Source organism: Zerene cesonia, chromosome 22 (genome assembly GCF_012273895.1).
Source record: "Zerene cesonia ecotype Mississippi chromosome 22, Zerene_cesonia_1.1, whole genome shotgun sequence".
NCBI classification, from domain to species: Eukaryota; Metazoa; Arthropoda; class Insecta; order Lepidoptera; family Pieridae; genus Zerene; species Zerene cesonia.
Genome location: NC_052123.1, coordinates 1,489,805 through 1,505,235, shown reverse-complemented (window position 1 = coordinate 1,505,235; position 15,431 = coordinate 1,489,805). Strand labels below are relative to the sequence as shown.

The window sequence follows — 15,431 nt, the reverse complement described above, 5'->3', positions numbered from 1 at the left end:
TATATTATTAGTAAAGATGCCATCTTTAATCTTATTTTCTTCTACTATTAACTTTCATTTCCTATAGTATACATAACCCGGCACTCCAGCCGTGACAAAGTACTTTTTGTGTGTATGTACACTTATAACGTGCGAATTACTGAACAAACAGATAATAGAGGTCGTGTGCGTGGCGCGTGGCCAAGTGACAATCAATTTAACGTATCATTTTCCAGAATTAATTATTTAAATTGATCGAATTTTATTAGAGACTTGTGATTTGTATTTTAACCGACTTTGTCCACAAGAAGGTTTTAAAATTGTTTTTTTTTTGCGCCATATCAATCAATCTTGATACAATAATGGAATTTAATTAGATTTATTTTTTATATTTTAGTATTTTTGTTTAAGTTTCTAGCCTTTGGAATTTTTTTTCTCTCTTTATCAAATTGTATTTTATACTTTTGTCATTTAACTATAGATTCGTAAAGTCTTATCAAAACCGAATAATCTAATGCTTAGTTATGTAGATTTTGTTTTATCCGCTTGTTCATTACTTGTTATTTTAAATTCATTAACATACATTTTTCTAATCGTAATCTAAGTTTTAATACATGTTTTAGTTCAAAATAAATAACTTAAGTTTTTATTATAACCAGTTTATTTATATCAGCTGTTATACTGATTGTATTATTATTATAACAGCTGATTTAAAAATATTATTATACTAGCTGCGCCTCGCGGTTTAACTCGCGTAAGTACGTATCCGGTAGGAATATCGGGATAAAAAGCCTATGTGTTAATCCAGTTGTTCAGCTATCTACGTACAAAATTTCATTGCAATCGGTACAATAGTTTTTGCGTGAAAGAGTAACAAACACACACACATCCTTACAAACTTTCGCATTTATAATATTAGTAGTATATACTAAACTGTTTAATATTATCTCAATTGTATTATCGGATTAGATAAGAAAGAAAGAAAAATACGTCTCTTCCTCAAAAAAGCACGTAAATAATTAAATTAAATATTAATATCGCCTTATGAAGCTCAGTGTTTAGTGCATATGTTATTAAGTATTAAATATAACAAAAAAATGTATTTCACTATTCAAAAATAACCTTATTCAATTGGCCCTTCCTCTCTGGCTGCCATTCCATACCTTTTCCAGCCCATTCCTTTACCCCTTAAAAGCGAGCAATGTATTTGCACCAGCGCTACATCAGCAAATGTTCATGGGAGATGGCGATCGCTTACCATCAGGCGAACCACAAGCTCAGTTGCCCGCTATGATATCAAGAAATTGGACCACAAATCGCTGGCGGCGCTCGCAAAAAGCGCAAACACCGTTTGTTGTTATAGCAATTAGCTGGAGTGAGGGGCGCCTCAGGGCTTGTTACGAGTCACCCTGGTGTCTATTTTCATTAAAAAGTGTTGCTTTATACTTTAACTGGCTGTTGCCTATTTTATTTCCATATATACCCCATATCATCATCAGCCCATATATGTTCCCACTGCTGGGACACAGGCCTCCTATGAGGGTTCAGGCCATAATCCACCACGCTGGCCAAGTGCGGGTTGGCAGATGTCACATGTTGTCGAACTTTTAATTCTTGGACATGCCGGTTTCCTCACGATGTTTTCCTTCACCGTTTAAGCAGTGGTGATGTTATCCACATGCGCAGATAAATTGAAAAATCAATTTATTTCCTGCACGCTCGCCCGGTCTCGAACCCCGACTTATCGATTTTGAAGTCCGAGGTTCTCACCACTGAGCCACCACTGCACATACCCCATATATCAGGATCCTATCTTAGCAGATGCCTACATCATAGTGGCTACCTACCTGCATGCCTAATTTCAAGTCCGGTCAGTTTGGGCTGTGCGTTGATAGATAAATCAGACACCTTTGCGAATTATACTATGAGATTTAAAGCTTTCATTGGGTCTACATGAGCGGACACATATTATTAAGTTTATTGAGTTGATTTACAGTTATTGCTCAGTACCTTAATACAATATTATCGTAATTATTACGTAAGATAGTACACTTACAGTAACTACAGTTGAAATGTTCGTATGTATGTATATTATCATATTTCTTCCATCCAGTAACTATATACGATTCTTTTATATTATATATCATTCACTACATATTTCTTTCAACATATAGGTACTTTGGGGTTGAAAACTGACTAATTTTAAACAACGTCAATGTTGTTATTACACAACATTTTAACATTAAAAAAAGCCAAAGCGCTCGAACAACACAAGTGGCCCTTATTTTCTTTCCAGCAATTCACACATTGTTTTTCTAAACAGACGACAGTTAAACGAAGCCAGTCTAACACCCCACAGCGCGTGGCGGCTTTGAGAGCCCATTGCATAAACAAACAGGAGATAGGCGGTGTGAGTGGCAGCCGCTCTTTCACTTGTGAATTTTCACATTCTAAATTTAAATCGTTGAGGGTGACCTGCTAGGGCCTTGCCTTGCTGCTGAGGGTCCTGTGAATTGAATAGGAACCGCCTTTATCGATTTATGATTGTTTTAAACTACTTGGAGGTGTTATGGATTCGATAAGTTCATTAAAGAATGGCAGGCCCGAAGTTTTCAACCCTATCTTGTCCGTAATTGACTAGTGTCCCGCCAGGGATTCGGTCGTATTTATGTAACCTATAGTACCTTCAAAAAAATTCAATGATATTTGAAATCGCGATTCCTGAGATTAGAGCGTTCAAACAAACTCTTCAGCTTCGTAGTATAGATATATTCCTTATATCGTATTGATTTCAATGTACACTATGAAATGTAAACTTTTATGTCATTACGTTCCAAACTACAGAATTGTAATAAAAATGTAGTTAGAGATTACCTAAGAATAAGTATTTAATCAATATAACTTCAATAACAACTTCCTCTTAACAAAAAACACCTTTCTCTTTAAACATATCGATCACTTTAAAATAGCGCAATCAAAAATTTCCATTCCTATTTAAACAAACTCGAAATCTACGCAAATCGAACCCAAAGGCTTACAAGCAAAAACGGTTGAACTTCAAATCTACACGTCAAATGAAAGTGTAATGGAAATTCGTTTTGAATTATGCAAATGCCATTAACGAAACATAGCTGGCTGATCAACCGCAATGTCTTTGAGGGTTGGACCGCGTGTTCGTTCGCACGCTGGGGACGCGAGTGTTATTTGATTTAAAACATTTCTGTTTACATTGCTTGTTGGTTTAAACAATGGAGGTGTGAAAAACAATGGATGGGTTTTCTTTTTTTTATGGTATAGCGAACAACTGAGCTGCTGGTTCGCCTGCTGGTAAGCGACCACCGCCGATGAACATTTGAAGAGGCATACGACAGACCTTACGTCTCTACAAATGGATTGTCGACTTGAAATTGGAAGGGGTTTAAAAGGCCTGACGAGAGGAATACAGGAGAGGACTGGGAAGGGTAAGTAAAAGGTTATGAGCCTCCCGCTCCCCCACTCACGTACTAACCACTAGCATGCTATTATTTCACGCCGGTTTTCTGTGGGGGTGTGATACTTCCCCGGTGCGAGGTCGACTCCCACTACATAAAATTTCTACGTTTGATAGAGTTTCTGTACTCGTACTGTACTGTACTGTACGGATTTCAAATTATTGGTCTTATAGTCTCGAGTAATTCGTGAATAAGAGAGACAAGTTACACGTAAAGTATTTAGGTAATAACTTGACTTACTTAATTCACCTCTTCTACCGTATTATATAATGTAAGGTGTATACATTCATCTTTTATTCGTACATAAAATATACACTAATGATATGTTTGAACGTGGGTTCTAAGCACGCTTCGGCACGAATTGGGCCAGCTCGGGAAGGTACCAAACCCCCATAGAAGATCGGCGTCAAATAGTAGCTACTGTATGTAGTTCGGTGAGTGGGGGGGCCGGTTGCCCTATCCTTTTCCCTTCCCAGTCCTTTCCTTTATTCCCCCCATCAATTCTTTCTTTGTTCCACATCTATTAGGCGACGTATCCTACTAATATTATAAATGCGAAAATTTGTAAGGATGTGTGTGTGTTTGTTGCTCTTTCACGCAAAACTACTGAACCGATTGCAATGAAATTTAGTACGTAGATAGCTGGACAACTGGAATAACATATAGGCAACTTTTTATCCCGATATTCCTACGGGATACGGACTTACGCGTGTGAAACCGCTTGTCACAGCTAGTGTACCATAAAGGAAGGGATAGAGAAGGAATAGAGGAAGCCGGGGCAGCCGCTAGTATTACAGAAGTATAGATAATAGCATAAGACGATTTTATTTACAGTACAGTTAATATAATGATTAATATAACGCATTACTATATATTTTATTATGCTTTCTATAAAAGGTCTTGTTTGACAAATTATGGGGTTGCAAGTGTTGATGTGTGAACGTTATATTTGCCCAATTCAGTGAGATGTTACAATAAGGGGAGGTAGCGATTTGTTTGTTATCTTATCTGTGTACTTTGGCAGTTAAAATGTTTGGCGGTGGTGATTGTTTTTTGCACGTGTGAGTTGTGTTATTTTTTTCCCAAATTTCGGGGAAAATTTTGACTTTAGTGGTAATGGAATGAGGCAGTGTACTGTATTTTGTTGTTGGTATACTGTAAGTAATATATATTATAATAACTAGCTTTGACCCGCGGTTGAAACCGCGTAAGTCCGTATCCCGTAGGAATATCGCTATAAAAAGTGTTATTTCAGTTGTCCAGCTATCTACGAAGCAAAATAGTATTATTATTCACCAATAGATGTCAGGAAAAAAAAACACGAATAAAACACGAATATGACATTTTCTAAAAAAGATTCCTAGCTAGATCGATTTATCGCCCCCGAAACCCCCTATATACTAAATTTCATGAAAATCGTTGGAGCCGATTCCGAGATTCCAATTATATATATATATATATGTACAAGAATTGCTCATTTAAAGATATAAGATATGCGTAAAAGTTTGTTTTTGTGTATTTAGTGTCATAGTATACAGTATTAAATTGCGAATCCTAGTTTACCTGCATGAGGTTAAACACTAATTCCCTAAAAATTGTGTTTAGTGTTTTTATCGTGGAAATGCCCCAGGAACGGAAACTGTGCGGAGAAAGCCCCGGGTCTGTCGGTTTTCTACTTTGCGTTCGCGAGCGAAACCGCAGGTTGAAAGCTAGTTAAGAATAAATAAAAATTAATCGACTAATAAAACAGCTGTGACATGCATCTGCCCCAAGTCCCCTTGAGGCCACGGGACTGCTTCTAGAAACATTAATGTGAGCTACCATCCCGCCGAATTTCATTAAAACCGCTCCAGCCGTGACAGCGGAACAAACACTTTAACTTACAACGCAGCTTAAAAGCATCTCACTTAATCAGAAGTAGCGAAATATTTCTTTTTAAAATGACGTTTCAGATAAAACTTGACGTTGACACGAGCATTGCATTAAAGTTTATAAAAAAAGCAAAACAAACATGGCGGAGCAACATGGCGGCACATCAAAGGGCGCCGGTAGCGGCGGAATTTATGAATGATAAAGTTTAAAATTATTTATGTTGTATGTACGTATATGGAGATGTTATTACGTCAAGATGGAATATAAATGCGTGTATTGATGGGATTTAGATAATTTATGAACGTGATAAGTTGCCACTAGGTGCATGGTTGGCAATGTAATTTTTGCTTTTTAATTATTTTTATCTGTGCTTCTATTTCGTATCGCGATGATTTTCTTAAATAAAAGCGACAGTCTCAAACAAAATGATTATTCGTCACGGCAATAAGATTGGAAAAACTAATTGGCAGATATTTGTAGGATTGTGGCGTGAAGCGAGCAAATGCTCCAACATTGAAATATATTATACTAGACACTCGTCCCGGCTTCGCCCTATCTTCGGATATCAAGATTTCTATAGTATTCCAAGGGTAAATGCTCTCTTGGAATACAACAGGATAAAAGTATCCTTTCACCCAAGTCATACCCTGTCTATATACAAAATTTCATCAAAATCCGTTCAGTAGTTTCAGCGTGCAACAAACTTTCGCATTTATAATATTAGTGTGAATGTGAATAGTGTAAATTAGTGTGATTATTATTCACCTAAACAGCTGTAAAACCTAACGACACCTAACTTTAGCACGAACACTTAAGCGTCTACAATAAATACAAAAATCTAAGCGACCGTCGGCGATGTTACGCATATTCTATAAAAAATCAGAGATAATCCGATTAATACGCAAAATTTATTAACATCTACAAATGGCGTAAATAAATACGCGTAAAGCATGAGTAATTTTCTTTAGACGGTAAAATATTTGTGAAATGTGTCGATTTGTACAGAGTTTTTAAGCATTTATAGCAATAAGTACGTTATAATGGTTTGTTATTTCTCAGCTGAGATTGTCAATGTCTTTTAGACGAGGGCTTATTTATAAATGTTAGTTGGTGTTTTATTTGTATTGCTGGCTTACCTTTTAGTTTAAGCCTAAAACATTATTTGTATACAGATCATATGTTTTTACATGTAAGGTAGATTTTATGGATCTACAAATTTACGCAATACTACTGAAAACACGGATAATTCTTCCACTATTTGTAATAACGAGACGTTAAGGTTGTTTTTTATCTCTTTAATATACCAACAATGATATGACTGGAGTTCAGATATCGTTACAATATTATTATCAGTACTAACTTAAAGGTATACAGTAATTTAATACTATGACAGCGATAGATACGAAGCGTATAAGATAGAAAGAGATAGCGACTAAATAGAACTGCAACTATTGCCTTAGTTTATCCTCAACAAAATGCTATATGTGTCTCTTTTTATTTATTGCATACCAAGAAGATCTCAACCACGAAGCGCTCCAAGGCACACAAAAACCCGGTATTATCAGCTCCATATCGATCCCCAAACATCCGTATAAAATATGATAGTTAATTTACCGAGGTATGATAGAATGACCCCGATTAAACGCGTGTGATGCCGCTTTATAAATGTGAATCATTAAGTTGAAAATTTTGAATTTGTAGTAAACTTATTTGATTTATTTCACTTGCGTGTTGCGTTTTGGTGTTAACTTTATAAATAGGATAACGGTCTGTTACTTAAATATGTTTAAGTTGACTTCGTTTCACTTGATCACGTGGTGTTCTTGATATGCTTATATTAGCCTGTATGTTTGTGTTACTGACTCCTTTAGACTCGATTTTGACCCACTTTGACAGATTTCATTCGTGAGAAATTTTGAAAGAATAGAAAAAATTTGATCACGAGGCAGGATTCGAACCTGCGTTTCTTGCCTAACCGTAGCAACGCCTTATAAAGCATTTCAATGCTATAAAACTAAAAAATAAATATTATAATAGTTAAAAAAAACTAAAAAACACGCTTTTATCATATTTTGCAAATTGAAAAATGGAATAATTTTATCAAATTAGTGTATTGTCATCGGTTTAAAGTGGGTCAAAATCGCGCCCAAAGAAGTCGGTTACAAACAAACATACAAACATACAGGTGATAAAAAGCGTGTAATTAGATTTAATTCAAACTATGTTAAGCATCGGTGAAAATCCAATAATTTAATGAGTTTATTAAATGTGTTAAAAGCATAGACTATATAAAGCTAGACTTAGGTGAAACTTAGTCACAATTAGAGCATAAAAGTCAACTTTCACATAACAAAAGGTCACTTGTCTTTGTGATTGATAATCTATTCATAGTATCTTATTTAAATGACAACACTGAATTATAAGTGCATTATAATATAGATTGGTATTACTTTCTATTTTAATACGTAATTTATTTATAAGAAGGTTCTGTTGTCGTAATTTTTTGGACATGGTATCTTTAATAATGACGGTAACTCTGTCTCTTCTTCGCACTTAACCCACTAAATCGATTTAGATGAAATTTGGTAGAGTTTTAGACCCGAAAAGGACATAGGATAGTTTTTGTCCCGGATATATTACGGGAATTAAAACTACGTGGGGGTAAAGCTAAGACTGTTTATCTCTTCCGTTCTACGTGAGCAAAGCCGCGGGCGGGAAGCTAGTGTTCAATATCACCAAAAATCCTACTAATCCTACTAATATTATAAATGCGAAAGTTTGTAAGGATGTGTGTGTTTGTTGTTGTTTCACGCAAAAACTACTTAACGTGAAATTTGGTACGTAGCCGGACAACTGGAAAAACGTATAGGCAACTTAAATAAAATAAAAATAAATAAACTTTTTATGTCGATATTCCTACGGGATACAGACTTACGCGGGTGAAACCGCAGGGCGCAGCTAGTATTGTTATAGTTTAATAAACTTCACATCAGGGACATGGAATATGTTTCAACATGAATACGAATCACGCTTGAACGGCGGAACGTATTTAGGTAAATTTTGACATACCGATGTTATTAAACATTTAAACCTTGCTTTATGTTATATAGCGATCCTTGTACCTTAACAAAAACGAAAAATAAATAGCCGAATTGGTCGAGCCGTTCTCGAGGTTTACGCTTAGCAAAACATTTGGTGATTCATATTTATTTATATAGATAATAAATATGCCGATATAATCCACCGTCTGTTTGTTGGGAAGTCTCAATCTAGATATGTCTATTTGTCTATTCTGCACTAGATGTAGTGTTTTCATAAGTAGTATAGATACGACTACACTACTATCTACAACAATCTACTGCTTAGTAGTTAATAAATAAGTTGTTATTAAGTAAGATTTAATAGCGTAACTTGAATCAGTCAGATTTTTTTGTTATGTTCAATATTTAAAAAGTTAAAAGTAGTTTCCTTTCTTTAAATAATAATTTAAGAGAGATTGTCATAAAATAACTTTAGATATGTTTAAACATAGAGATTTGAATTCGATGACTAATTTATCATTAAATGAATTGATAAAGAATTGAATGTCACTATGACATTTATCATTTCAAAAAATAGATATAAATGCCTGTATCTACACATTATATAATAACACATTCTTTTATTACTCATTGTTACCCATTAATATGTTAACAAGACGCTTATCCCGGATCTGCCCGAAACATCCAAATAGACAAACATTCACATTTATAATTAATTAAAACGCAATATGAAGCTTTCAATTAAATATTATTTCCTACAAAAAAGGCCTTCGGCCGTCCCGGGAAGGTGGGTACCACACCAGTTTCTAAGATGGAACCAGATGACCAACCAATTTCGTATCAAACACAAAAAACAATCACGTCAATTGGTTGAAAACTCCAGGAGTTATTGAATAAAAAATAAAAAATAAAACTGCCGCATTAAAACCTCCTTCAACGAACGTCGCAGTCACAGAGTATAAAAAAAAAATTTGTAGTCTGTTGTAGATGTGGCGCGAAATATTTTAAAAACTCGTTTCGTGTAACACCGGCAGTCTATTTAGGTTTTAAATGTCGAATGTTAAGAAATTTTAGAATATTGTTTCCAATTAAATTATAAATCAAAGTTTATTTATCGATACGACATCTAAGAAATATTTAATTTATTTGTATTGACAGGTAGTGGCACGCGAAAATGTTCCAATTTTAATGGTATTTTCTAGTATATAGAGCAGAAAATAAAAAAAAATCATAATTTTTTCTTCGAAGCTACCTATACTGGTATGTATACTCTTCATGTAGACTAGCCGAGTGCATACGAGTAATTCTAAAGTGAAAATGTGTAACATACAAACAAATACATACATACACTATACAAATTGTGTTTGAAATGGCTGTCCTCTGTAACTGTTATAACAAATTTCGAAAACTATATTACCCAAAGAAAGCTCAGGTTTTTCTTTTCAACCAGGAAGGCGACTGGAGTTTATTAAACAATGGAATCAGATATGACAGCTTTCTTATATTATGTTTTGTTTAACTTATGATATAATTTAAAATAACAAACATCCTACCAATCCAACTAATCCTACTAATATTATAAATGCGAAAGTTTGTAAGGACATGTGTGTTGCTCTTTCACGCAAAAACTACTGAACCGATTGCAATGAGATTTGGTACGTAGACAGCTGGACAACTGGAATAACATATAGGCAACTTTTTATGCCGATATTCCTACGGGATACCGACTTAAGACTTAATAACACATAATTTTTTCGTTAAAAAGGTATCCTATTCGGCAATGAAGACATTATCAACAATCTATGACGGGTCTATCGGGTCAAAATTAATTTTAAATTAACATATAAATTTTTGGTTAAAAAGGCATCCTATTTATCCTATTCGGCAATCAAGACATTATCAACAAACTATAATGGGTTAAAGTTAAAATTTATGTGTAAAAATAAATATAGCAAAAAAAAGAAAAAAAATACTTCGTCTCACCGTACTTTTATAATTGAATTAAGGCAAAGACAGGTAACATAACACTGCTGGCTTCTTTAATCAATACGTAACTGACCATCGGCAGCTCGTGTCTGTGTATTCATGTAGGTTTAATATTTACTTTTACGATTTGTTAGAACGCGTGAATTGTAATATGAAATAAAATAATGTATTTTAATCATTTGGATTAATGAAACTAATTAATAACATATTTAGTTTTTGTATGTATGTTTGTTAATTTTTCACACAGAATATTGGTACAACTCGGCTAGTATATACGCTCTATGCTAGAAACATGTGAAAAATACGATTTAATGATATCATCAACTTATTGTTTCATGTATTCTATACAGATTGCCTATACGCAAAGATTTAAATTCTGTTAATACTAATCAGGATAACAAGATGAACTTATGAAATTATTGTATTTTTACAAATTATTCTTGATTAAATTGTACAGAATCCGTATAAAGTGGGATCAAAATAGTTCTGGAAGAAGTGAGTTACATACATGTGAATTGTTTTGTGTTTGTTACCTCATGACTTTCGACTGGTTGAATCGATTTTGATGATTCTTTTTCCATTTTAATGCTCGCCTTCGGGACTACACGTCCCAATTTCATTTGGTTCTGGTCTACCGTGGGGTCCCAGTTTAATTTGGTCTCATTTTGACAATTTGCAAGTAGCAAGGTTTCTGTTTAATTTATCAATTGTATTATTGTTTATTTAGCTACATGTGGGTACAAAGATTTCATATCTTCCTTCCCATTATATATTTTTATCTATTTGACAAAGTCCAACAAATGAAACCACTGGTTTTCTTAAATCTTACTTCTTTCATTGTAACTCGATTCAAATTTAGTTACACGAGTATATGGGTTATCCTTTAATTATCTGTCCCATTCGTTAATATTTGTTAAATCTATTTATCCTATTTATAAACAATGTGTTGGATGAAAATTCTATTAATATTATAAAAGCGAAAGTTTGTAAGAATGAATGGATGTTTGTTAGTCTTTCACGTAAAAACTACTGAATAGGATTTTATGAATTTTAACAATAATATAGCTTATACATCAGACATAGGCTTCTATGTTTTTCAAAAATCAATCCCTGAAGGGAAAAGAGCATGAAAAATTGTATGTAAAAAATTGTATCTAAACCGCTGAACCGATTTCAATGAATATTGTCATAAATATAGTTGATGCCCCGGGGTTAAATTGTGTTTTTTTATTAAAATTTCAACGCCTAAGAGGCCCAAATTTGGGACGACAGTTTTAATGAAAATTTTTTGATAGCGAAACTAACTTCGCGGGCACAGATGGCAAAAAATTGAAACGTCCAAAATAATATTAATTCCTTTGTGTAACTCAATATATATATAACCTTTCAGTTCCTTAAATTGTATACATCACCACGTGGTACCTAAACATGAAACAAAGTTGCTCTCTGTCCCTATGTATGCTTAAATCTTTAAAACTATTCAACGATTTTGATGGGATTTTTTAATAGATAGAATGATTCAAGTGTAACGTTTATATGTATAATAACATCTATTAAACTGCTCAAAAGTGTGTGCGAAGCCGCGGGCAAAAGCTAGTACATATACTTGTCTCACGAAACTTTTTCTAAATATGAAACAGAGGTCATCGACACACTGGTGTTGTGTCGGATCAATAATTCGGTCAACATGTCAACCGCATCGGTAATATAACACCTTGCCACATGCCGTAATTGGGTCAGTTCTCTTTGTTTTCAACCAACTTCGAAAAAAGGGCAGGGTTATTTATTGTTACCTTATTATGCTTTACTTGGACAGTAGCATAAGCTTTAATCTTGAAATGAAAATAAGAAGTTAATATTGCAACCCGTTGAACTCTTTTACATGATGTAAACACAAACCTATAGAATTTAATGAGAATCCTACTAATATTATAAATGCGAAAGTTTGTAAGGATGTGTGTGTTTGTTGCTCTTTCACGCAAAAACTACTGGACCGATTGCAATGAAATGTAGTGCGTAGACAGCTGGACAACTGGAATATCATATAGGCAACTTGTTATCCCGATATTGCTACAGGATACAGACTAACGCGGATGAAACCGCGAGGCGTAGCTAGTTTTTTATATATAGAATAAAGAAATAATAATAATAATAATATAAACGATCTGTTTGAGTTTGTTAGTAAATATATTGAAATTATAAATTTGTTTAAAAACGATTTTAATAGCCCCATTGTCTATTAATAATTATCGAAGCACGTAAATCAATTATGGGATTCATTTAAATAATCACATTTCACACTAATATCATAAATGTGAAAGTTTGTTTGTTTGGATGTTTATCCGTCAATCACGTAGAAACTACAGAACGGATTTTGATGAAATTTGGTATGCTATACATACATATATGGTATAGTAACAGGGTGTGAGCTGACTTGATACGTTTTATTCCCATTTAAACGCTCCCTTTTGATAAAACAGGAATCTTGATATCCGGGCGGAGCCGGGAGGAGCGTCTAGTATGTGAATAAGTAAATAAACTGGTTTAAATTTGTTTTTGCTTCCATTAAGTAAAAAAAATCTGCTTTTAACGCTATTCTAATGGGCCACTTACATCCATACTGTCTTTTCGAATATTATCGTTTAGAAATGTATTCAACATTCTCTGTATTGGCTATGTAATAAAACAAAATGTACACTTAAAACCGTGGTTTAATCATAAGTATTTAATTTAAATCCCGTCTTAAGATATGGTAATTTAAAATATATGCTAATTAATAATATAAAAGCCACCAACTTACACCGAGTGTAACGAATAAAAAAAATTAGGTACATATAAGCCTACCACTATCAATGAAATTGCCAGATTAAAAAAGCAACTGGCCGTAAAATTGTAAAGGACGCTAATAAAAAGAATATAGATTTAAAAAAAAATTAAATTCAAAAAAGGAATTCCCAGCTGCCATCGTTACGCGGCTACATCGTGGGAGTGAGAGCGCAGTACAGTGTATCGATGCGCGTGAAAAGGACGGACGTAGGGATTATAGGCTATAGGATTATATTCTGGCATTAAACGTGTATTCGAGTTTATGTCTAATAGGTCGTTCATTTTGTTTACTGATTTAGTGGAATTTATTGGTTTCGATATTTCGAGCGTGCGGTTGGAACGATTAGTGAAGTTAAGCGTTGATAGTCAATGTCAAGATGTGGATGGGTTTATTGGGATGTTAGGAGCAGGGTTGTATTCAATATATAATTGGTGAGGTTATTGACCCCGCGTTCTGATCTGAGCACGAAACAGTCTTATGATCAATCAGAATAGGCAGGCATCAAGATAATAAGTTCACGAGTTAGTTTTTATTGTTAAGATTTGTTTTCGTTAAATTTGTCTTCACTCATAGATTTATTGTTTTTAGTTAGTTTATATGTTTAATCCTGGTGGCAAGTATATATCATAATAAATAAATAAAAAATAGAAGCAAAAACAAAATGCATTACAATTTTTGGTTAATATCTATACGAGAAACATATTTTTAGTCCTTCTTAATCGATCGAAAGTAAAAAATAAATAAATGAATGAATGAATAATGATTTTCACATTCAAATTTTCAAATTTAACTCAATTCATAATTGATTCACTGTTTTGTATTCAGTGATTTTTAATTATGTAGCTTAATCACACATATTACGATAAATATAGTTTGATGATATATATAATTTGTGGATTCGCTATTAGACATGGGGCTATATTCAATCTTCATATCTCTCATTTGTGTAGGTACACTACGCGAGTGAAGCCAGACTTCCAGCTAGTATTAACCTATTAATACGTGTCTAATAGATCCTAATTAAGGTTTAAACTACTATACACGTAAGTACATATAAACCAATCGATGCCTCGAAAAAATCAACATCAAACCTAAACTTCACTAATTAAAACAATTAACAAGCACCCAGATTTGAGCTGGCAACCCCAGGGGGGAGTTAAGCCGCTTACGAGGGCCCTGTTTTGATTATTTCGAAGGATGTCTTCTTGCCTCATAAAATATGCAGTGCTGTTGTTCGCTTGCGTCTTCGCAATGTAAATTCTACTAATGGTAGTTTTTGTTTGCCAGTGAATATGGGATGGTAGTTTGGTAGAAGCTTTTTGTTAAATTTAATATTGATGAAACTAATGAGGTTCATGCGATTGATTTTGTGGTGTATTTTTAAGTGTTGTTGTCTTAATGTAGTTTAGTTTATTAAACATTAAAGTAATTATTTTATTTATTAATTAGTTCATCAAATTTGCCTTAGTTTTAAAAATTACTTTGATGGATGACCTGATCTCATTTCTTTTTAATGTTATAAATGCTAGAGTCATTGTTAATTCCTCTTACAAGTCGGAATCGTAAGATGCTATGGTATGATGATTATTATAGTGAAATATGTATTATCAATATATTTTTCATAAAAAGTAACATACTTATTTAATTTTTAGTTTTATAGCATTGAAATGCTTTATAAATTAGAAATTTTTAAAGAATAGAAAAAATTTGATCACGAGGCAGGATTCGAACCTGCGTTTCTTGCCTAACCGTAGCAACTTGCTAAAGTAACATACTTTTTATTACAGACGCGAATAATTATTTTAATGAAATAGACACAATATGCCATATGCATAATATACCATATATAATATTATAAAAAAAAAATATCTAACTGTAAAAGGCACGGATTAAAATTATAAAAGAAATTTCTTTTGATTGTAACAAAAAAAATAATTTCAATCTGGACAGTCCTAAAATTGCGTCATTAAATCTCATTTCTTGGGCACAAGGAGACAGAAATTAATTTCATCGCTACAAAATATTACAGTGTCTTTTGTTACGTTATTCGCTTGAAATACAATTTTGTTCATCATTTTATAATGATTATGTATATGTGTGTGTCTTATAATTGGTGTTCTGTCTGATGAGAATGAATCTTTAATTTCTTCGGTAACAAGAGAAAAACAATTAAGATTGTACAGAAAGTTGGATATTTTTAGAAATTCCGACTACTTAAGCTTTTCGCGACATAGC

At 33.4% G+C, this 15,431-nt stretch overlaps 1 protein-coding gene across 1 annotated transcript in view; it reads right to left on the bottom strand.

Annotated features, from left to right (window-relative positions):
- The window catches only part of LOC119836127 (homeobox protein OTX1-like), a 55,092-nt gene that overhangs the window by 15,829 nt on the left and 23,832 nt on the right, over positions 1-15,431 (bottom strand). The gene's annotated exons all lie outside the window — the stretch shown is intronic.